The 24334-nt window shown below is 47.3% G+C and overlaps 1 long non-coding RNA gene across 1 annotated transcript; it reads right to left on the reverse strand.

The window, feature by feature from the left end:
- Nucleotides 1–401: 401 nt before the first annotated feature.
- Nucleotides 402–24295, reverse strand: LOC309861328. The gene is made up of 3 exons (XR_014309871.1): nucleotides 23802–24295; nucleotides 1322–1534; nucleotides 402–881 (listed from the first exon to the last, which is right to left on the reverse strand). It is a non-coding gene; the product is annotated as an uncharacterized lncRNA (long non-coding RNA).
- Between the last annotated feature and the right edge of the window lie 39 nt (nucleotides 24296–24334).

Genomic DNA, 24334 nt, shown 5'->3' on the forward strand with positions numbered 1-24334 from the left:
CAGCTTGGGACACGGGGTCTCAACTGGTCCCCTCAGCCAGACCTGCGACATGAGTAGCACCAGTCCCCCAGGTGTCCCTTTCTCTTCCCACTGAATCCCACCACTGCTTGTGACCAGAGGGCTGCCCTCCGCCACCTCCAAAGGGACTGGAAGTACCCTAAAGGTAGCTGAGCACCTGTGGCCAGAGGTGCTCAGAGGGAAGCTGGCAGAAGGGCCTCTTCCACTGCCCACCTCTCAGGATGCCCTCTGACTTGCTGTACCCCAGAAGGCCGCCTCTCTCCCCCAGTTACAGAAGAAGCAGCAGGTCAAGTGAGGCGCAGGGCTTCACCTGAAGCGTTACAACAGCACCAAAGCCAGAACCTTGGTCTCTACGCAATGACCTTTACGTGCCCACAACTGTGTTCCCTTTTAATGTTTTATTTAGAAATAGGTTCAGAGGAAGGAGCAATAGTATGTACAAGGAGACCCCCATACCCTTCACCTGGTTTCCCCTACAGTAACATTTTGCAAAACCATAGAACAGCACAAATTGTCTATTGCAATTACGATTTTGCTTCCCCATGTTAGAGTCCCAAGTTTCGAGATCATTGCTTTAAGCATTTCTTGTCTGCTATTTTGAAATAGCTCTTGGATTTCCTTCCCTCCCCGCATTTCCTCATCAACGCAGATTGGCTCAGCATCACCTCTCACTTCTCTTGACCAGTCAGCATGTTGACGAAAGCCTCTCCAGGTCAGAAACACCGTCTTCCCTTTACACGCCCCCCGGCAATGCAGCCTCGTGCCTGTCCGAAGCAGCAGCAATGGGACTGGGATGGCCGGGAGGTGACTGGGTGGCTCTCGAGCTGGTCTTGCAATATGGCAGAGGGGAACAGATTTTTTTCCTTGGGAGGGTAGGAGCACAGGTGTTAGGGCAAAGGTCAGAGTTCACTCTACGGCTCCCCTGTCCTAGCCTCTTTGGCCTCTGCTTCACCACGTCTGGTGCCCCCCCCCCCACCCGTATATGCTGTTGACAAGCCAGACACGTGGAAGGATCTTTATAAAATCTAAACCCAGCAATATCCTCCTGCAGAAAGCTCTCCTCTTTGTTCAACCAAAACAACGACCTATACCACAGCACCGGTTCCTCCACCCCGCGCCCCTCTAACCTTGTCTCCTGCCACTCTGCCCCACTCAGCCCAGATCCTGGCTGTCGTTCCGTCCCCCATTTTACCAGCACCCAACTTAGGGTGTTCTGCCCAGCAGTGAGAAAACAGACTCTGATGTTTTCCTGGGGAGACCTAGAGTCTGTCCTCAAGAAGACACGAAATCTAATTCCCAGTACCTGGAGCTCTGGCGGGGATGTGCTGATGAATGTTTATCAGTGGCCTCTCCGGGGGCGCCCAGACAGGCCACTGCAGTGTAGTCCTGCTGTGTAGTAGTGTTGGCTGATTTTCATGGTGTCCGTGTTTCCACCAGGGCTAATTTCGAGCTCCAAGGTGACATCACTGAATGTGGAGTTGAATGGAAAACATGGTTGGCTCCCGAAAGTTTGGTCCTGCACACCACACATAAAGAACATACCCATAAACAATTTCTCAATAAGAAATTGGTATCCTATTCATAGAAAACGTCTGAAGGAAGTAAAAGAGATTCTTAGAAAGCTTTAAGCACTTGTGTGGGGGAGTTACTGTGGGAAAAGTAAAGACGTTTGCAAAGTATATAATCTCCTATCTTTAGTTTTCCCAGAGATTTCTTTTCTAAGTAATATCAGTATTACAGTTGATTAAAAGTTTGAGACATTAACAGGGTCTCCTACTCTTGAGGCATCCAGACATTTGCTTGGTGGGAATTAGCTGCCAGGTCAGGGTTGTCACCATTGCCTCATGACCTACCACAAAAGAAAATGAGTTATTCCGGTAACTGATCTCTCGGGGGAGCTGTTCTCCATCATAAGTTTACTTACTGAGTTGACATTGAGGAAATGTAATAGGCCTCTTGATTAGAAATAAGATAGCCCCAATGATCAATATCAACCATGACGTAATTTAGTTGACTTTAATTTACTAAATTCTTGTTTGGATTGAAAACACACACACACACACACACACACTATCTCAGTGGGATTTGCAAATGAAATAGAATCGTCTTAAATTGCTTAGAGCCTAGTTGGGGTAAAAGAGAGAAATATATGAAATCAGTTCACTGCAACAGCAATAGGAATTGGGCCATCTGCAAATGTGTTGAAGGGGTCCAGAAAACAAGAGGGCAAGGGCAAGGGCAAGAGTTTTCAAAGGTGAATGTGGTAGGGTTGCTAGAGGGGAGTTGGGTGGAGGATGACCATTAAGGAGGGCACTTGACACAATGAGCACGGGTATTATATGCAACTGATGAATCACTCTTCTCCTTGACCATCTCTCAGATGTGACCAGTGGTGTTACTTACCACTTGCTCAGAACATATGTTTCAGGCTTAGTGCAAGGTGTCCTTGTGTCCTCCCAGTAGCTAAGGAGTAGGTGCTAGCAAACCCATTTTTACATTAGGGATATTGAGATTTAGAAAGCAAATTATTTAACTTGCTCTAATAGCTTTGCTGTATAACAAGTAACTCCAGAATTCAGTGGCTAAAACAGCCAAGTATTTACTTAGGTCATGAACCTATAGGTGATCTGTTGGAGCTGGGCATCTCATTCACGACTAAGTTCAGCTGTATCCAGGTCAACTTTGTTGATCTTGCCTTGGCTTTCTCATCTGTCTGGAGCCTCAGATGAGACAGCTGAGCTCTGCTCCATGTGATTTCTTGTTCTCCAGTTAACTAGCCTTGGTTGATTCATAGCATTTGGCAAGGTCTTGCAAAAACTAGTAGGTACAGGCAAGGCCTCTCAAGGCTCAGGTTCAAAACTGTCACATTGGTAAGTCCGCCATATTCTACTGGCCAAAGCCAGACCAATGCCAGACCAGAGCCAAGAGGTGGTGGCGGGGGGGGGGGGGGAGAGACTCCATGTCTTGATGGAAGTTGCTGCAAAGTGACTCAAGAGGTTGGAGAATTGTGGCCTTTTTGTGATTCACCATGCTTGGCTGAAAAATGACAAAACTACAGTGGACAGAGAATTCAGACCCGCGTTTGAGTGAGACTGTGCTCGTCTCATAAAGCTATCCTAGAATCCAACCACTTCCTCTATTTTCCTTTACATGGCCACACCCCTGGCTTACCACCGCCCCATCGCCAGCCTCCTCTGATGGCACACTCCTAACGCCAACAGACTCAGATGCCCAGCTTTGTCCCTTTCCCAGGTGTCCCCTCAGAATCTATCTTTGCCAGAAGTGATCTTTCTCCCCATTCATCTCTCTTCGTCTCTGACAACCTGGTTTCGATTTTAATCTCTGCAAAGCTGCCTGTGGCAGAGACTTCTACCCGTCCCCTAGCGATCTGCCCTTATCGGTTTTGTCCTTTCTTCCCTTTTGCCTTATATCATAGAACTCCCTTCCACCCAAGCTTGCGGTGGATGCTAAGTTACAGAACCCATTCCCTAGCCTCCCCTGCAACTTTGTGTGGTGATTTTAAAAAATGTTACAACTGGGGCGCCTGGGTGGCTCAATTGGTGAAGCGTTACCTTTGGCTCAGGTCGTGATCCTAGGGTCTAGGGGTCAGGCTCCCTACTTGGTGGGGAGCCTGATTCTGCCTCTCCCTCTGCTGCTCCCCCTGCTTGTGCGCTCTCTCAGATAAAATCTTTTTTAAAAGTTACCACTTCTTGATAACCCCTCCGATAAAAAGGTGAAGAAGTCTCATCCTCATGAACGGGGCCAGCCGTAGTGATTCCACTTCTAAGAAAAAGAATGTGGTGGAGGGGATACCCCCAGAGTTTGTAAGGCCAGGTCCTAGAAGGTGACACCTCTTCACCTGCTCTTCCTCTGGGGACACACAGCTTCGGAGCTCTGAGCGGCCATGACACCGAGCTAGCCAAGCCCCACAGGTACAGTCCCCCAACTGGTTTGTCTTCTCAGCATCAACATGTGGGTGTGTCTTCAGATTACTCCAGCCACTGGCATGATGCAAAATCCACTTCCACCCTCTCCAGACCCATCAAAGCCTTGTTCAGGCATCTTGAGGCCCAGGATCTTGTTATGTAGATTAAGTTCTGGTGTGACTGCGGCTCTTGGGTATGGTTCCTCAAGGACAGCTCCTTAACACGGACTGGAAGAGCTGTGTGCTAGGGAGAGAAGTTTCCTGTCCTCCAGAAGCTGACTGCTGCCGAGAAGCTCATTCACAAAGGGGAAAACCTGAGGGGAATGCAGCAGTCACAAGTCTGTGGCATTTGTGGAAAAAGGAGGCGGACTCAGGAACCCAGGGGGAAGGATTCCCTGCTAGTGGAACGGAGTCCCAGCTCAGCTGGAGTTCAGAACTGTGTGAGGGACAGACATAAATCATGTGGGCCAGGGGACCGACTGGCTCAAACATATCCACAAATCTCGTGGACAGTCCTCCCATGAAAAGGTGGAGTCTGATTCTCCTCCCCTCCGAAGAGCTAGAGTGTGACGGGAGGGCGACCATGGGGCTCCCCAAGCTAGGTCATGCAGGGGACACCAGAGCATCTGCGAAGCTCTCGGGACGTGCTTTTGGAGCCCTGTGGCCACTGTGCCCAAGAGACTGTATGGAGAAGCTAGGTAGAGACAGATGCCAGATGGGTCTCAGCTGGGCCAACCCCCAGCTCTTTGAGTCTTTCCAACGTCTACCACGAGACATCGAATGGTGAGCCTACAGCTCATTCCAGCCCACAGCCTGCAAGGCGACTCGCTGACGCCAAAGGGGACAGAGCTCCTGAGCTTCCCGCCCAGCCAGTGAGCCAGAAAAACCAATAAAAGTATGAGGAATGGATGAGATTTAAACCTGTCACTATTGGGGCATCTCGGTGGCTTAGTCACGGACGCATCTGCCTTCTGTTCAGGGGACAGAGGCCCTAATGGCATCAGGCTCCCTGCTCCACAAGGTCGGCTTCTCCTCCTTCCCCTCCCCAGCCCGTGCTTGCTCTCGCTCATGCGCGCTCTCTATAAACTAAATAAAATCTTTAAGAAGAAGAACCATCACTATTTCCAGGTCATGTGATGAAGCACTTAGTTTAACAACTGATCATGTTGGATTTCCTATTAGAATTATTTGATTAGAATCAAGGTCACTAGATAAAAAGCAAATGCATTTCCATATAGCCACAGCAGCCAAAAAATATGTCCTACAATGTTACCAAAAACATTTAATATCTAAGAGAAAAATATCAAGAAATATTGTGTCCTCTGATGCCAAAGCTCGGGACATGTCCTTTACGCTACACTTCGAGTTGAAACGTAAGTTGATCTGCAAAAGCATCTGGAATAAGGTGAAGCAGGAAGCACAAGGATACAAGTATCAGCTAATCATTAAAAACAAAAACATGCTGGCGATACAGGGAAATGGGCTTATGACCCAGTTTATTTTTCATACAGGTGAGGAAGCTAAAAGACTCATAACTTTCAGTTTCACGGTCCTTTCTCTTAAACGAAGCTGAACTTAAAACACAGAAGAAATCTTCTAAAATAAATACGTCCCTCCACGACAAAGTGAAAGTTCCATTTCTTGGTTAGCGGAGAGCTCCTGCTTGCAAGGTTCATTCTGTATTTTAACCATCTGGCCTTTCTGCTGCTTGGGAGAAACACGAATTTTTTAAAAGTAAATTTCTGTGGCCCTTCAACCAGAACATGCTACCTAGAATCACCCATGTGAGAAGCTGATGCCTGCCATTAAGGCCACTTCTCCTTCCGCGGGGTCCGCACAAATGACTCATCCAGGCCTCCGCTTAAATGTCACCTCTCCAGAAAGGCTTTTCCTCACCACCAAATGTAAAATAGCTGGTCTTTGCTGCGTCACCATGTTCTAAGCAGCACTCAATAATATTTCTTGTCTAGTTTCTATTGTAGGTCTTCCTCAATTAGGAGGTAATCTCAGGGGCATCTGGGTGGCTCAGTCAGTTAAACATCTGACTCTTGATTTCAGCTCAGATCATGATCTCAGCGTCATAAGATCGAGCTCCATGTCAGGCTCCATGCTGAGCGTGGAGCCTCCTTGGGATTCTCTCTGTCTTCCCCTCCCCCCGCTTGTGTAATAAACAAACAAATAAATAACATAAAATCTAAAAAAAAAAACTAGACTCTGTGAGAACAGATCTTTTTGTATTTGTCACTCTTAACCAGACCATGTCTGAATATGGTGGATAGGTAGTAATTCTTTCTTTTTTAAAGATTTATTTTAGAGAACATGTGTAAGTGCGGGGAGGGGCAGAGAGGTTAGAGCGGGGGTCCTCAAGCAGACTCCCCACAGAGCACGGAGCCCGATGCAAGACTGGATCCCAGGACCCGGAGATCAGGACCTGAACTAAAACCAAGAGTCAGATGCTTAACCGACTGAGCCACCAGACGCCCCTCAGCAATTAATTCTTAATCAGGTGGAAGCATCTAAATTGTAACTTTCAATTTGGGGGCCGCCCCAGGCGAGACTCCCCAGAGACGAGAACCCAGGGCAGAGGTTAACCGCCAGAGCTGTGGGAAGTGCAGCGCCAGGGCAGAGAGGATAGGGAACGAGGCAGAGAAGGATGGGAAGCAAAGTCACGTACTGCCACGCGGGCCACGGCTTCCCACAAGCCACCAGGAGACCCTGCAGCTGCTCAGCAGGCGTGTGGTCACGAGGCATGTCTCTGCACCGGTTGTAGAGGGAAATCCTGCCTCAGAGCAGCCCTCCAAGAGAAGGAAGAAAAGGCATTTCCTGGGTTGGTCCTATCTCCTGTTGCCCCATGTGGGGAGTCCGTCCTCTCCCATTTCCCTGTCATCTGGCGCCTTTCAAAGCCACGAGGAAGCCATACCCGACACTGTGGCAGGCTGAAAGATGGTCACACCCTAATCGCCAGGACCTGTGTTACCTTGTATGGCAAAAGAAACTCTGCAGATTTGATTACACAGAGGGTTTTGAGATTATCCCTGTGGGTCCAGTGTAATCATAAGTCCTTGTAAGATGGGGGCATGAGATCGATCGGAGTCAGTGGTAGAAGATGTGACAGAAGTCAGAGGTTGCAGTGGTCGCAGTGCAGTGAGAAGGGGCCATAGGCCAAGGCATGCAGGCCACCTCCAGGAGCCAGGTGATGCATGGACTGGATTCTCCCTTGGAACCTTCCAGAGCAACCAGCCCTGCTGATGCCTTGGTCTTAGCCCTGTGGGTCTCACTTCAGACTGCTGACCTCCTGAACTGTAAGAAAATAAACTTACACTGTTGTAAACTACTGAGTTAGTGGTAACTTGTTACAGCAGCAACAGGAATGGATACACACACAAACAGATAAACAAGGGGAACATTTCCTTAAACTCTGTAGCGGGAGGGTGGAGAGACGCCCCACGCCACCCAAGATGAGTAAGGCCAGAGAACCTGAGGTACATAAGATGTACCCAATACAAGGACTTCTATGACTACTTATATTAAGAAGCTAAGGACTGAGAAAATGTGCTGATTGAATTAACATTGTCTTTTATTATACTTCATTCTCAGTTGTGAATAACTAGCCAGCTCTGAAAAACATCCCTGCGCCTCACAGATGACTTTTTTTTTTTTTAAGACTTTATTTATTTATTTGAGAGAGACAGAGAGCACACAAATGGTGGGGAGGGGCAGAGGGAGAGGGAGAAGCAGGCTCCCCGCTGAGCATGAAGCCCAAGGCAGGGCTCGATCCCAGGACCCTCAGATCATGACCTGAACCAAAGGCAGATGCTTAACCAACTGAGCCACCCAGGCATCCCCCGGATGACTTTTATATATGCCACATAACCTATACTCCAAATCAGACCACCACACAGCTTCAAATCTGGTAAAAATCCATTCATACAGAAGCTATTTTATATAGATTTGATGTAGAAGGGACAGAGAACACAGCAGGTATTAGGGTAAAAGCTGCCTTAGCAAATACCTACATTTCAAATTACCTACCATTATTTTATTTTATTGTTTTAGAGAGAGAACACGCATGAGTGGTGGGGAGGGGCAGAGGGAGAAAGAGCCTCTCAAGCAGGCGCCACGCTCAGCACAGCCCAGCACAGGACTCAGGCTTACGACCTTGAGATCATGACTGGAGATGAAATCTAGAGTCAGACACTTAACCGACTGAGCCTCAATTGCTCCTCAATTACCCACCATTATCAAAGATGGCTTTTCGCTTCCTGGTGGGTGTAACGTTAGCAGGGTGCCGGATCCGCTCCTATGGGTGTCCTCACAGAGGCTCTGCCTTCTTCAACATTTATCTTCCAAGGTTGCCATACGCCCAAACAAAGTGGCAGACAGGGAGGAGCTGACTGGATAAGAATGTTCACCTTTTAATCTCCTCAGCTGGAAGTGATGTCCCATGGCGTCACTTCTATGGGGGGGTGGGGCACGGGTGCTGGGAAATGCAGCTCCAGGCTGGACAACTACCTTTTCGGTTACACTCTGCACTATGGAAGGGGAGAAGGAAACTCTAGTGGACCGCTGGCTGTCCCTTGGCCAAGAAGTATTCATGTGGACACTTTTCCCCCAGCATGGAAGACTCTTCTCCCAGTCAAAAAAGAACATTTAAGGGAATTAACTCAAAACCGTGTTAGTTACTGCACTTCTGGGGGCAAACCAGATGAGTAGCCAACAATAGACAGTGCAATCTGTACAGCTGAAAGAAGTCAAGGATCAATGACCAGGAGACTGAGGGCTCACCACCTCTAAGTCCTTGCCTGGTGTCCAAGTCCACTGGTTGAAGGCAAGACCGTGTCTCCAGCCCCCTGCAACACCACACAAGTATACGTGGTCTGATCTCCCAGTCCTTCACCAAAGGGTAACTGAATTCTGAGAAATACCCAAGCATTTTGATGACTGTTGAACAGGTCTTAATAGACCTCAACACCTAGGGACACTAATCATCATCAGGGCCCTCTTTTAGGGTCCAGGAATATTGGGGCTAGGTCATAAATGAACGCCTGGTCCAGATCAATTCACAATGGGTCCACTAGGTCTGTAGCCCCATCTGGAGGTCATTTTCCTAGACTGCAAATATATGCTGGAACTAGAAACGCTTGGTAGTTGAACAACCTCACCTTGGTTCCTTGGCTTAGGGTAAGAATACCATAGTGTAGACATCGAGGAGAATGCTCTGAAATGAATCCCCTCAATAAAAAAGATAGTGAATCAAAACTGATATGACATCCCGGGAGGAATGGCAAGTGTCACTCCTGTGTCGGCAAAGTCAACCAAGTAGTTAGTCCCAGTTGCAGCTGCCATGCCAGATCCAATCTTGTTACTGGTTCAGAAGAGCTTGGTCTTAGCACATGCTCTATACCACATCACATTCATTCCTCCTTGGAATCCTATTTTTTTTTCCATTAATTTCAAGTAAACATAAATTAGAATGTTCAATTTTGTCTGAAGATATACGGGATATGTAGAATGAGATTTATTTCTCCAAAGAGAGCTACATAATTAAAGCTTAATAAATATTACCTATAACAATAGGGCTGTCTGGGTGGCTCAGGTGGTTAAGTGTCTGACTCTTGATTTCGGCATAAGTCACGATCTCAGGATCCTGAGATCGAGCCCCACGTTGGGCTCCCCATTCAGCTGGGAGTCTGCTTCTTGTCCCCTTCTCTCCCTCTGTCCCTCCTCCTGCCCCTGCTCGTGCTCATGTTCACACGCATGCGTGCTCTCTCTCTCTCAAATAAATAAATAAATCTTACATAAATATTACCTATAATAATAAATTATTCATTTAGTACTTATTTGGCAAACTCAGTAACTCGGAACACGGCCAAGCATCTGTAGAGAAGCAATACGTGGCTTCGTGTGAGTAAGTAGCAATGGCTAAGTCCACGCGAGGTGTGCGGACTCTGCTTCTGCTTGAAGATGCTCTGAGGAGCTTCCCTTCCCTTTCACCGCCGAGACAGGTGCCTTCCTCTCCCCCAGCCCCAGCCTGTGCTCTCTGCAGCTCATAGTCCGTCATCTGCAAACCACCCATAATCCGTCTCTTCTTTACGTTCCACCGTCCAGCTCTAACTCAGAGCTGAGTGTCCCCTGCAACCCTCTCAAGTGAGGACTGTTTGGTCCCCAGCTCTGTACCACTGGACCTACTACGCAGTAACTCTGACCTTGGTACTGGTCTCGAAATGGTCTGGAAAGACCATTTCTCTTCCTTCCTTGACGACATCCTCAGGATCTTTAGGGCGATGCTATCGGACCGTACCATCCACACTCCCTAACTCCTCCAAGTGTCCGACTGATTTTCTCAGCACCATTATTCTGCAGACTTCCTCCACATAAACAATCCATCCAGGGCCCTGGCTTCTTGCTTCTTTGACCTCATGTTCTCTTTCCCTTCTATACTCTAGCCTCCACTGACTCCTTTCTACCTCTTTTCAGCATTCTCCTGCGAGGAGCACTTACTTCTCCAATGGTTACCTCATTGGGCCCTCCCAACCATGAGGCCACCATTTCTTTCAATACTGTCACTACACTCGTGCCTTCAGCATCTCTGGTCCATCACTCAAATCATTCACTTACAGACACCTTCATATCTCCCTCTTCTCCACCTGTCCTGAAAAACCTCATCCACGATAACCCCGATTCTCTAAGTCTGTGTTTGAGCAGCTGAATGTTGCTGGAGAAACTCCCAAACATGCTGACTCTCACTTTAAGCTTAGGAGGCTTTTTCAGAGGCCAGCCTCTCACATCCTCCCTTCCCTGGCGAACTGTCTCCCATGTTCCAAGGCCACTATCTCAAAATTCCTCTCTTTTTAAACTTCCTATCACTATTCTTCCCATCCCCCAACTTCTTATTTCATTGTGAAAACCCAAGGAGAAGCAGAAAACACTGCAGCTTCTACCATATCTTCCAATTGATCCCATGGGTTCCTTTGGTTTTTGTGTCATTTAGATGCTGACCTTCTCTCCCTGCTCATGGTTTTTATATCTGGTTTCCTCCTTGTCTGCTCATGGACCTGTATTAGGCATATAAAGGACAGTATGTCCAAGAAACGAGTCCTCTCCCTAGAGAGAATTTTCTCTCGCAAAAGCTTCCCTATCTCTACAGGGGTTAGATGCCATCTATAATTCTTCTCTGTCCCAACAGCTTACATCTGATCAATTAGCAATCCCTGTGGGCTGGACGTCCCAGATGTATTCCAAATCCAATCATTTCTCACCAAGTCCACCGCCGTCAATATCTCTGTGACAAGGGCAGTAATCGCTAATAGATCTCCTAGCTCCATGCTTGTCTCTTCACCAGTGACCGATCTTTACAAGATGAAAACCGAACATCACACAACATCTTCATTGATTTTCTACCACCTTTTAGAACAAAATCTCAACCATGCACGGCCTGCTGGGCCCTTCGTGATGCCTCCCTGCCTTCCTCTCCTCTCTCACCTGATCTCCCTCACTCTGCTCTTCTCATCTTAGCCTTCTTGTACTGTGGGTGGGTCCAGCTACTTCTGGCTTCATGGTCCTCATGAGCACATGCCATCCCCTTTGTCTGGCGTGTCCTTGCCTCCAGAAATCCACATGACTGGCAGCCTTCCTTCATTTAAGTCTGCTCAAAAGTCGCTTCTCTTACCTCCCCGTCTCTTGCAAAGCACTTCCCCTTTTCATTCTGTTCCCTTTTTCTGTGCTGTGCCCTGTGTTAGATTATTATGTTAATGGTCTTCATGCTCTCATGCTGTTGCCTCTTCTGTGACTCTGGGCTTAGCCATGTGACTTGCTTTGGCCACCAGGACATTTGAAAATGTGATCCAAACAGAGGCTTGCTAAGGGTTTGCACGTCAAGGGATGCCTTCATGGAACTCCAGCTCCCAAGAGGCCACATGGAGGACAACTGAGACACATCTGCTGACAGCCCCAGCCAATGGCCATCCAGCATCTTCTAACTGGTGGCAAATGCATTAAGTGAAGCCAGCAGCGCCATGTGGATCTGAGACGCGCGGTTCCAGCTGATCTTTCCCCAACTGCCCGCCCGTGGAACATGAGCAGATCAAAGTTGTTTTAGGCCAGCAAGCTTGGGATGGTTTCTTATCTACAGCAGGCAATGATACATATCCTAACCTAGAATGTTATGTATATAAGCCTATTTGCTCACTGTCTGCCAAGCCTTCCAAAATGTAAGCTCTATGATAGGAACATTACCTTGAGCCTAGAACAGTCTAGTCACAGAGACACACAGAGGACAAGTGTTGTTGAATGAGCAGTCTCTTGAGGAGGAGCCGCATCTGGTCCTCTGGCTTCCACTAACATCTCCAAATATGGCCCATGAGAAAGATCTGTTTCCATGGGGCACCTGGCTGGCTCCACTGGAAGACCATATGACTCTTGATCTCAGGGTTGTAAATTCAAACCCAGTGTGGGGTGTGAGATTATTAAAAAATAACATCTTAAAAAAAAAAGATTGATCTCCTGTCTTCAAATTGACCACTAGCCCTCACCAATGGAAATTCAGCATCTTCTAAATTCATGGAGGGTTTTTCCTCTCCAAATTTGTCCCCAGCTTTTCCCTTCTATTTCATAATTCAGTAATGGCACAATGGTGATGACAATTTTAGTGTCAAGTTGGCTACAGCATGGTGCCCATTTATTTATTTATTTGTCAAACACCTGTCTAGATGTTGCTGTAAAGTTATTTTTTAGATGTGATTCACATTTAATCAGTAGACTGAGAAAAGCACATTACTCTCCATAATATGGGTGAGCCTCACCCAATCAGTTGAAGGGTTTAACAGAAAAGACCAAAGTCCCTTGACCCGAAAAAGTTCTGTCTCCAGACTGTCTGCAGACTCCAGACTACAACATAAACTACTGTCAGAATTTCCAGCCTCAAGCCTAGCGGGGAGGTTTGGGACTTGCCTGTACACACAATTGTGGGAGCCAATTCTTTAAATCCCTCCTCCCCATCTACACAACACACACGCGCACCTACACACACACACACACACACACATCATTGGTTCTATTTCTCTGGAGAGCCCTTATACTGGGCTTATCTTTGACAATCTCTTCTCCCTCATTTCCCAACAACCATTTGGTCACCTAAGCCTGACTGGTACAGTGTATGGAGTGCCTCCTGTGGCTACCCTATCTCTGCCCCCATGTCCCTTGTCTTGGTTTAGACTCTCAGCACCTCTCACCCAGACTATTATAAAAGCCTGCTAACTGGTCTATCTGCCTCATCTCCTTCCCATCAGCATGCTGTTTGCCTGCCAGAGTTACCTGTCTTAGAATCTAATCATGACATCACCTCCAGAGCCTCCAGTCACCTACAGAATACGGTGCAAACTCCTCAATGTAACACGAAAGCTTTTAATCAACAAGCTCAAGTTCTGCTCCCAGCTCCGTAGCTCTCACTCATCTCTAAAGCTACTAAATTCCAGTTATATTTAGCACCTGTAGATCCTCAAACGTGTCATGTTCATATTTTCATTCTTTTGCACATTTTAAGTTTTCTTTTCATTTGGGGGGAGAGAGAGAGAGAGAGAATGTGTGTGTGTGTGTGTGTGTGTGTGTGTGTGTGTGTGTGAAGGGGCAGAGGGAGAAGGAGAGAGAGCGTCTTAAGCAGGCCTTCTGCTGAGTGGAGCTTGATCTCCTGGGGCTTGTAAGATCTTGTGGGGCTTGATCTCATGACCCTGAGATCATGACCGGAGCTGAAAGCAAGAATTAGATGCTTAACTGACTGAACCACCCAGGTGCCCTGTATTTGCGCACGGAATTCTATCTACTTGGAATGCCTACCAATTTGTTTTGAAAACATTCCAACCTGCTCTTTAAGTTCTAACTTAGATACACTGTTTGTCCTTAAGCTGCCCCTGGATGCTTGTCATAATATTCAGACAATGATAATGATTTTTTCATTAGTCTTATTGTCTTGAAATTAATGTATGTGTTTGTATTTCTCAAAGACAAGAAGGCCTTTGATGGGAGGGACTGTGTATAATAATGGACACTATCGATAGTAATAGTAACAGTAATAATTAGAATTCTTGTCCTGGTCTTCCATTTAGTTCATAAGAGCCACTCAAAAGATGTTTGCTGCGTCGATTTTTGTGTGTTAGATTTTAAGCCCTTTGAAGGCAGAAACCGTATTGTTCATCTTTCTATTATTCTTGGTGCTTCTCATAGGATCCTGTACACAGTACAAGGACCAAGTACACAGTACGGTGTACATAGTATACAGACTTAGTACCTAGTACACAGGCTTTTGTGCAATATGAAACTGAATTAAAGAAAAGCTTCAGTTCTCTGGAGACAACAAACACTTCATTTCCTGTTGCTACACTATGTCCCTCAGCCCTGGATTCCCGCACTTGGGCTCATCACAGAGATTTTAAGTCAAGCAAGACTTTGTGGAAAGGAGAAATCACTGAAGGTCACAGTCTTGGGGAAAAAGAAAGAGAAGGGGACTGTCCTTTATAAAAATAACTATAAGAACTTTCTCTATTTCTTGTTTTCTCAGTCTTCTAAAAAAACATTTTTTTTTCTTTTGACAATTTTCAAAGCCACAAGTTGAAAGAGCAGTACGACGAACAGCCGGATCCCCCTTACACAGACTCACCAACATCTTGCCACACCTGTTTCCCCCTCTCTCTATATATATACACACAACACTTCCTTTTGCTGAAACCAAATGGCCGCTGTCATGGTATGTCACCCCTAAACACTGCATGTGGCATCACTCAGAAGGAAGACCTTCTCTTACATCGTCCTAACACCAGTATCATAGCTAAGAAGAACAGTATTAATTCAACCAATCATCTAGCATAGACTCTGGACTCAAATTACCCTAATTTTCCCTCCAAATGTCCTTGATAGTGTTTTGTTTTGTTTTGTTTTTTTGACCCAGAATCCCATCAAATTTCACGCATTGCTTTGGCTGTTATTCTCTCTCCTCCTCAAAGTGTTCCTGTCTTTTTTTTGTTTTTAATATTTTCTTTATTTATTTGACAGACAGCGATCACAAGTAGGTGGAGAGGCAGGCAGAGAGAGAGGAGGAAGCAGGCTGCCCGCTGAGCAGAGAGCCCGATGCAGGGCTTGATCCCAGGACCTGGGATCATGACCGGAGCCGAAGGCAGAGGCTTTAACCCACTGAGCCACCCAGGCGCCCCTCCTGTCTTCTTGATATCAAACACTTTAAGATCCAGGGCAACTGACCTATAGAATGTAAGACACAGTTTTGTTAGGATTTGATTTGGGCCAAATCTTTCCGGCAAGTTCTGTTGTGTTCCTCCCACAGCATCAGGCCAGGGGAACCCATAAAGTCAAACGGTCCCACTCCTGGAGATGCCAAGTGTGAGGAGATGCCGATACGGTGGTGATGTCTCCAAGTCAAAGACCTACTTTATAATTAATAACTAAACTGTAGATCATGTACGTACTTCTCCCTTAGTTTTTTCCCAGTGGGCCAATGATGACCATTGCTTTAACCACTGATTGAGAGTTAACAAAATGGTACTTAACTAGATCTAGAGTCTATACTTATTAACTCATCTCTTGCAAAGCAGAGCTTCCCACCCACCCTTTTTGAGTATCTTTACAGAGTCATGAATTTTTTTTTTAACTCAATATAATCATTTAGCAGGATTTATTTTTTGTTCCTCAGTTTCCCAGATTTGGTAAGAGGGATCCCATTCAAAGCAGCCTTCTGTGTCCTTTTAACATAGATTTTTCAATTAGCAATAATCGCGCCTCGGATAAACCTCATTGGCTACGATACTGCCACTGCGCAAAGCTTAACATAGATTTTTAAATAGCCTTTGAATACGTCTTGCTTTCTGGCACACAGTAGTTCCTAACTCAGACCTAGTATCAGCCCATTCTCTAAGGAGCCTCAGCTCTTTTCTGACAGGAAGTACAAAACAACACCTAGTCTGTAAGTGAGCTCACTGCCATGGGGTGTCATGGATTCTAGGCTCTTTCTGTGGAATAGCTAGAAAATCACATCATCAACTCATATTTATCGATAGATCCAATTCAGGTCTTCCCCTTCTCTGTTCTTTGGCTTTCACTGAAAAGCCTCATCAGTTTCTAATACGAGTAACACAGCTCTAGGTGATCTGGATTTGAAAGAGAAGGGTGGACAAGGCTGCTCTGGTCCAGACAGGCACCAAGTGATGGAGCTTGAGCAGGCGTGGCAGCCCTGAGACCGGAGAACGAGGTATATGGACATGGGAGCATTTAAGAAGAAGCGTTCTCAGCCAACTGTTGAAAGACTGGAGATGGATGGGGAGTCCATACAATTATTCAGCCAAATCAAGACACTTTTTGAGAAAGAAAGCAAAGTGATATCAATAACCTTGCTAGTCAGCAGGCATAAACCAGCCTGGTCGTGAGCTAACCTGACATATGGTTATTTCAACAGAGGGAATAAAGGAAAAGACCGGAATCAAAACTTACTCTAGGATTTCCTGCCTTAGGGGCTGGCTGTGGCTTACTGCAGTTAACAAGGCATTTGTAAGTGCTATTTCCAGTTCCAGAGTGGTGGTAGGTGGGTGGTGGGCCCGTCTTTGTGAGCTCTACTTGTCCTTCCCAACAAGGCTTATGAGGAATCAGACACAGTGAAGGTACAGACTTAAGTTACAAGGCGTGGGCCCAGGGTGCTCTCTGGAACCCACTGGGGTGGACATTACTTGTTTTTGTTTTTGTTTTTAATTTGAGAGAGAGAGAGCAAGACAGCACAAGCTGGGGGAAGCAGCAGAGGGAGAAGCAGACTCCCCTCTGAACAGAAAGCCCGACATGGGCTCAGTTCCAGGACCCTGGGATCATGAGCCAAAGACAGATGCTTAACTGACTGAGCCATGCAGGCACCCCTGGGGTGAACATTCCTGAAAAAAGAGCCTCTCCCCTCCAATTCTGTCACCTTTCTTCCTTTTAGGGCAGGACCACGAACCACTTCATCCATGGGAGAGCAAACAGTCTATAGGTACATTGGATGCTAGCAGGAACAGAGGTTCTTTGAGAAATCCAGCTGCCCAGCACCAGGGGAATTTGAGGGTCCATAGGAAGCTGGCTTTGGAAGCAGAGGCCAGTGAGTCTGTGGGACCCTGAGTTGACATGTATCTTTTCCCTGGAGAAAGGAGAAATGCCTTTGGTCCCAGCCAGACCCTTGTCCAGGCAATTCGGAGTATGCCTCCAAAGCTATTTTGGGGGTAGTGCTGGTTTAGGGCAAGGAAAGGGGGCAGGAGAGTGCAAATGGGATACGGGGAAACCATCAAGTTTCAATGAACTGGTCTGCAAGCAAATATACTAAACTCCGAACTGTATTAAATATAATCTTAGACTCCTTTGATGGTTCCGAAAGCACATGAGTCTTGTAAAGCTTCAGGGTCCCCAGAAACACCCCTGGCTGTGCAGTAAATGCCCAGCTGTGCCCACTTCTCCATGGACTAAAGGATACAGGTGACACGGGCCTCCTGTGTATTCTCAGTGCAGCCTGGGCCACTGTCCCAGCCTCCAGGTTTTGTGCCCAATTTCTAATGAACTAAAATTAGTAACAGGTGACAAGCCAAAAACACATTTTGAAGGGATGTCTGTAAGATGTGACTCTCCTAGCTCTTTCATTACATTCCACGAATCTAATTTTAGCTTACAGAATACCCCTGGGGACTGCAGGCCTGATTTGCAGACCTGGGTTTAAAGTCAATCACTCCTCAGGTTTGCTTTGATAATGGACCTTGAGCTGGTGTGCTGGGACCTCAGGGGACTGGGGTTTTGAGTCTACCATTTTCTTGGTAAGAACAACAGAAAGAAACCCACGATCTTCCAGAACTCTCCATTGCTCACAGGACTTCCCATAAACTTGGAGAACTGGTCCTCAAAGCTCCCCTCCATCTGATCCATTTATCCAAAAGTCTCAACATATCCTCTGTCCCATGCAGGTGACCCGCTCTGGGCAGGTGCCTCTGAACTCCTCTTGGACTTTATTTTCCCGCTGATCATTCCCTCTGCCTGGCTCTACCTCTTGGTCAGGACCCCTGCTGCTCCCTGAGTTATAGACCTCTGTAGCTGGCGCCCTACCTGGCCCAGATGAACCTCCTCCTCTTTTTCCTCCTCCTCCTCTGCTCCTCACCTTAGTGAATGATAAGGAAGAAGTTTCTTCCAGTGGTTCTGCCAGGATTTATTTAATCCACTGTCCAGAGACAGCTTTTTAAAGGGGGAGGAGCAAGATGGTGGAGGAGTAGGAGACCTAAATATCACCAGGTCCAGGAGTTCGACTAGACAGCTATCAAACCCTTCTGAGCACCTGCAAACTCGACAGGAGACAGAAGAGCAGCAATTCTAGGAAAAGAAAAGTGACCACTTTCTGGAAGGTAGAATGTGCAGAGACATGAATCCAAGGCGAAGGGAAGATAGAACTGGCGGGGGGGTGGGGCGGGCTCCTGGCAAGCCGTGGAGCAGCAGAGCACAAAATCGGAACTTTTAAAAGTCTGCTCCACTGAGGGACGTCGCTCCAGAGGCTAGGCGGGGGGTCAAGCCCTCCTGGGGACAGTGTGGTCTCAGCACCCATGGGGTCACAGGAAGACCGGGGTGTCTGAGTGTGGCAGAGCTCCCAAGCATCGGAGAGGGGAGACTGGCTGCAGAGATAGAGCCAAGGAGGGGGCTCTCAGCTCAGGCTTACCTTAAACCATGATCCAAGGCACAGCAGGGCCACTGCTTTTAGGGTCGGGACCCCACAAGTGGCAGGTCCAGGGAGACCCCTTCCTTCCTCCTCCAGGAGGAGTGGCATGGGTGTGGACTGCAGGAATCTGCTGAGGTTGGAGACTCCAATTGGGCCCATGTGCCAGAGATAGAAACGTTTGGTCACAGGTGGGGGGAGCACGGCCAGAGACCAGGAAGATGGGAGTGACTGACTGCTTTTCTCTGAGGGTGCACTGAGGATTGGGGCCTTGAGCTCTTGGCTCCTCCAGGCCAGAGATTGGGAGGCCGCCATCTTCATTCCCGTCCTCCAAAGCTCTACAGAAAGCATTCAGGGAACAAAAGCTCCCGAGAATGAACCTGAGCAGCTTACTTAGCCCAGCCCCTGGCAAGGGCGGTACAATCCCGACTCATGCAAAGACATTTGTGAATCACTACAACAGCCCCCCTCCCCCGAAAATCAGCAAGAACATCCAGCCAAGACCAAGTTTACCAATCAATAAGAACTGTGGAACTCCAGAGCTAGGGGAAAGCAACACATAGAATTCATGGCTTTTTCCCCACAATTCTTGGTCTTCCAAAGTTAAATTTAAAAAAATTTTTTTTCTTACTCTATTTTTAAAATTTTTCCTGTGATCAATGTGATACATTAATAAAAGAAAGCACAATAACCATATGATTCTCTCAATAGATGCTAAAAAAGCATTTGACAAAGTACAGCATCCTTTCTTGATCAAAACTCTTCACAGTGTAGGAATAGAGGGCACATACCTCAATATCATCAAAACCATCTATGGTCAACTAATCTTTGAGAAAGCAGGAATGTCCAATGGAAAAAGACAGTCTCTTCAACAAATGGTATTGGGAAAATTGGACAGCCATATGCAGAAGAATGAAACTGGACCGTTTCCCTATACCAATAGACTCAAAATGGATGAAAGACCTCAATGTGAGACAGGAATCCATCAAAATCCTTGAGGAGAACACAGGCAGCAACCTCTTTGACCTCAGCCACAGCAACTTCTTCCTAGAAACATCACCAAAGGCAAGGGAAGCAAGGGCAAAAATGAACTATTAGGACTTCCTCAAGGTAAAATGCTTTTGCACAGTTAAGGAAACAGTCAACAAAACCAAAAGACAACCGAAAGAATGAGAGAAGACATTTGCAGATGACATAACAGATAAAGAGTTAGTATCTAAAACCTATAAAGAACTTATAAAACTCAATTTCCAAAGAACAAATAATCCAATCAAGAAATGGGCAGAAGACATGAACGGACATTTCTGCAAAGAAGACATCCAAATGGCCAACAGACACATGAAAAAGTGCTCCACATCACTCGGCATCAGGGAGATACCAGTTAAAACCACAGTGAGATACCACCTCACACCAGTCAGAATGGCTAAAATTAACTGGTCAGGAAACAACAGGTGTTGGCAAGGATGCGGAGAAAGGAGAACCCTCCTACACTGTTGGTGGGAATGCAAGCTGGTGCAGCTACTCTGGAAAACAGCATGGAGGTTCCTCAAAAAGCTGAAAATAGAGCTGCCCTATGACCCAGGAATTGCAGTACAGGGTATTTACCCTAAAGATACAAACGTAGTGATCCTAAGGGGCACGGTACCCGAATGTTTATAGCAGCAATGTCCACAATAGTCAAACAATGGAAAGAACCTAGATGTCCATCAACAGATGAATGGATAAAGATGTGGTGTGTATATATACAAAGGAATACTATGCAGACATCACAAAAACCAAAATCTTGACATTTGCAACAATGTGGCTAGAACTAAAATTAGCATAATACTAAAACTAGTATTATGCTAAGCAAAATAAGTCAATCAGAAAAAGACAATTATCATATGATCTCACTGATATCATTTGAGAAGCAGCGTTGGGGGATGGGACCAGGGAGGGAGACAAACCATGAGAGACTCTTAATCTCAGGAAACAAACTGAGGGTTGCTGGAGGGGTGGAAGGGAGGGAGCGGGTGGCTGGGCGAGGGACACGGGCAGGGTATGTGCTATGGTGAGTGCTGTGACGTGTGTAAGCCTGATGATTCACGGACCTGTACTCCTGAAGCAAATAATACATTATATGTTAATAAAGAAATAAAAATAAATAAAACTACAAACCAAGCCATTTCACCTTCCTGCTGAAAGCCCACCAATGACCCCAAACCACAGACTCCTTAGCAGCACCCAGGAGGAGGCCCTTTTGAGCAACTACCAGCTCATCCCACTCTGGGCTCAAGCTCAGAGCAGCTCATGGCTACCCGACCGGGGCAGGCTGGCTACTCTTCTGCCTTCAGGCTGTGCATATACCACACCCCCCACACTCCTTCACCTGATCACCTTCTTCAGGTTCCCTTGCCCATGACCTAGAGCCAGGAGGGAAATAAGCAGCCTTGTTTGTCTTACTGTAAGCCCACAACCAGCCTTTAATGAATGTTTAATGATCAATAAATGAAGAAACAAGGAACGCATGATACAAAATTGCAACAAGGTAGAATCAGGACCATGGTGGGTGGGGGAGGAGGGTGGGGCGGGGGATATAAGAAGAGGTTGCAGACCAGGATGAGGGTTTGCAACTTTGGCAGCTTCCCAGGTAAAATCTGAACACCTCTCAAGACTGTATTCTTGAAACTGCTCCCTCTGTGGGAACCACAGCTACAAAACAGACATTCCAAGAACAGGGGAAGGGGTAAGGAGCCTCCAGTTGTCCAGGTCCCTCTTAAGGGTCAACCGGCAGTCATGTGCTCTCGATGATTTCCCCCAACATAGGACCAGAGCTGGTGTGTGGACTTGGGTGTGACCGCCAGCCTAGTGGGAAGGGGCTGGAAGATAATCTCCTGCAGTCATCCTTGCTGATTGTGTGTCATGAAAAGTCAATAGTAACTTTTCAGGATATACTCTTGTCATATGACTTCAGTTCTCTTTAACCATTCTGAAGCCTTAAAAACCTCTTGTGTAATATCAGGGCTGATCCCTAAACTAGGTGCCCCAACTGGTGTATGGACGGCCACCATCTTGGTGCGAGGTTGTTCATCTTGGAAAAGCACCACCCTGACAGGATGTTTGTCAAATGGAGATGATTCTAGTTTGGACATTCCAATTCTTAAAAGCACAACAGTTGGCCCAAAGGAGAGATACCCAATTCCTTCTACAAGTTGGGCCTTGGAAACTGGGTCTGAGCTTCTTTTCCATTTCCTGCATGATGCTACTGTGGTGTGATGTTCCCGTTTATCTGGGCTTAGAGATAACGATCTAGTTCTCTTGGCTCAGCAGTAAGGAGATGCAAGAAAATTAGAAATATGGGATAGAGGATATGGTGAGAATGAGAAGGTAAAATGGCTCCGACAAAATTATCAGCACTAAAACATTACGTGCGGGACTAATAATCGAACGTGTGTATACGGCTCTCTCATGTGGGAGTCACGGACCTACCGTAGGCTTCTAACAGAAAACCTTTTAAGGAAAATAAAAGCACTACTGGGCATTTCCATCTCATTCTAAAGCTTAGCTCAATGTTGTCTGTGTTGCCTTCTGGAGTGAGATTTAATTATTTGCCATTTTTCTCTCCTATTACAAGCTTACTAGCTACTGTTGGAAGAGAAAGGTGAGTGGACTCACATAGCTATGGGTAGGGATAAAGACAAGAGATAATCTCTCTTAAGTAGAGATATAACGTGTTACAAACCGTATTTGGCAACTGAAGTTTAGCTTTTATGGTTCTTCTTGTCTATACACTTTCCTACTTCCATAGACACTGACGATAATAATTAGAATTCAGGGGGAGAGGAAGGAACATGAAGAATCTTGCAAACATGTCACTAGAAGCACATTCACGCTGCTGTGGACAATGGGAATGACCTGGTTCCTCACCGCCTCTGCCCGCATTCTCCAGTCCAGCTGCAGAATCTAGTGAAAAGGGTAGACTTTCGCACCGCTAGGGGCTGTCTCCTCCAAACCTAAACCAAGTCCAGATGACACAGTAAAGCCCCTTAGATCTTTCAGAAGCTTCTGCAGTAGGGCCATGGGAAGGAACCAACACCTGGGAAAAGAGTCTTTATTTTACAGAAACAAAACAAAACAAAACAAACGTGTATTGTTTCCACGTGCTTTTCCGATGCCTCCCTGGCCACTTTCTATGAGGTGGTCAGATTCTCCTCAGGGGAACATCGCACACGCTAGAGACCCAGCTCTGCCTCCAGGATCCCCCGACCCCCCGCCCTGCAAACCCCAAACTTACTACCACTAGTGGGTCATTCAGGGCCTTGGAAGTCTGCGGCAAATACCCACAAGGAGCTGCGCATGCCCGTGTGTAACTCCACACCCCTCCCGTTGCTCTCCCAACAGAAATAATTGGCGGCTCCTCCAAACCACCACTTTACTTCCCTCCTCAAAATTCATGCCAGATGCCATCATTACCAAACGCCTTCTGAAACCTGACGCTTCCACTCTTTCCCTAATTTGGGTGATTTAAGTTAAGACTCTTGGAACAGACCAATTATTTCCATGACAGCGGTGATCACGTTGTAATCAGCCCCTCCTTGGACTGTGAGCTTCCTGTGGGTGGAAGCCGTATCCACTGGGCTTAGCAAAGCATTTGGGCGCGTAGTAGGTGTGCAGGAAACCTTCCAGTGAACTCTAGGAACATAGTCCATACGGCCAAGTGCACACGTCTGCAATGCCCACATCAATGAATTTTCAAATGTGTGTACACAGAGGCATAAACCCATAATGACCACCCAGGTGAGCATTACAGCGCATTCCCCAGAGGCTCCCTTGAAACAACAGGCTTTAATTGCTCTGGGAATGAGCCCCATCCAGCTCGTGAAAGACGAAAGCAGGCCGGTTGCCAGTACGAAATCCAAGAGGCTTGCAGGAGCCCGAATTCATTGCAGGTAGAATGCTCGGGGTGGGGGCAGGGGCATTTTGTTCTAGAGAAAAGTTAAGAACAGGATTAAAGGCTAGAACATTTTTTTTTTTTTAATGCAAATAGTGAAAAGTGAGCACAGCAATTATCCTTCTTCCCTCCCCCTCACGCTCATCCAGAAAAACGAGGGCCGGGGAGGCCCGGTGTGGGCGGGCTCAGGATTCCCTGCCACCCCCACACGGTCGCCTTACCCACGTCCTGATGGCTGTTGGGACTCGGAGACCAGAGTGACTCAGAAGTAACCACGGTCAAGGCTTGCCAACGCTTCCTCGCCACGCGCAGCGCGTCGGGTCTCCGCAGGGATCGGGCTCCTGGGCTCGCGCTCACCTGCACCTCCCGCAACCCAGCGCGCACGGGCGAGCGGCCGCCTCTGCCCGCGGGTCGGCGAGGGGAAGCGCCCTCCCCAGCGCAGCGGCCTGACGCTCCTTAATTGACCCATGCGTTTTTTCCCTTCGTTTCTCAATCCAGCGTTTAGAGCATCACGTTACTCGCAGAGGACGGAAGACCTCTGCTGCGGTGGCCCATGCGGCCCCCGAAATCCGCTGCTACTGGCGGACGCGCGAGCGGGGCCCCCGGCCGCGGAAAGTGAAGATGCGCGGTTGACCCGGCCCGGGCCGGGGCGAGGCCATCGAGGGGGCGCGCGCTCCCCGGGACGCCGCCCAGCCCCTCGGCGCCCGGCGCCCCGCCCCTGCGCGAACTTGGCCGCACCCACTTCCCCCGGGAG

The sequence above is a fragment of the Mustela nivalis genome (genome assembly GCF_964662115.1).
Source record: "Mustela nivalis genome assembly, chromosome: 3".
In the NCBI taxonomy this organism is placed as follows: domain Eukaryota; kingdom Metazoa; phylum Chordata; class Mammalia; order Carnivora; family Mustelidae; genus Mustela; species Mustela nivalis.